Consider the following 956-nt stretch of genomic DNA (forward strand, 5'->3'; position numbering starts at 1 on the left):
TCTGATTGGTTGTTGATTGGTTTGCTGAATAGGTGTGTGGCCTGTTGTGCTGACCATAAGAAAAGAAAAGAAAAGAAAAGAAAAGAAAAAATGATCATGTTTTGGCTCACAGGGATGATTTTTTTCATAGGCTGACCTCTTTATTTGATAATTCTGCCAGGCTTATTATAGGTATCCAACAATATATGACACACATAGCTTGCTGTGCATGTTGCTGCTCATTTTAGTTCCACAGGGCATATTTGAATTGTTTTAGTTGCTTACTTGCTTTGTTTTGTTGTTGTTGTTGTTGTTGTTGTTGTTGTTGTTGTTGTTGTTGTTTTTTTGTCTTACCCTGAAACTACACAAAGGGTGGCGTTAAAAAAAACCCATCATGGCAATGTGCTCTCTAAGTTTATTTCACCTGATCATTTGATCGTTCCCTTAGTTCCCAAGAAGGGGGACTTGTAACAATTTTCCCCCCTTTTTTAGTATTTAATCCATGAAAGTCAACATGGCTTTGCAATTTTATTGCATTTTCAGTAGCAAAACACAAACTGTGCATTAAGCTGATCACCCCCCTGTTTGCAGTTTCATGAACTGTTACATAACCTCTCGGCATTAGACCAGCACACGTCATGAAACCGAGGAGTGTTAGTCGTTTTTCTCCTTTCTTTGCCCCTCCCCTGCAAAACGGCAGGTGCCTCTGGTAGCAGGAGGTCGGGAGGATGGCGGTGGAGTATCATCCAGCAATAAAAATACATTCATACGCGTTGAATCTTTCCACTTTTAGACCATTAAAGTCGCACTCATATTTCGTCAGTCCACTGGCCGTTGACGCAGCGTTATCCAGAAGGTGTGTGTCACTATGTGCACGGACTGCCTCTGCGTCGTCTCTGCGCCCCTCCCTCTCCGAGTCCCAGCATCACCGACAGCCCCGCGATGCTGTCATAACCAACACGTTTATCGTTGACGAC

Source organism: Rhamphochromis sp. 'chilingali' (assembly GCF_963969265.1).
Source record: "Rhamphochromis sp. 'chilingali' genome assembly, chromosome: 2".
Taxonomy (NCBI): domain Eukaryota; kingdom Metazoa; phylum Chordata; class Actinopteri; order Cichliformes; family Cichlidae; genus Rhamphochromis; species Rhamphochromis sp. 'chilingali'.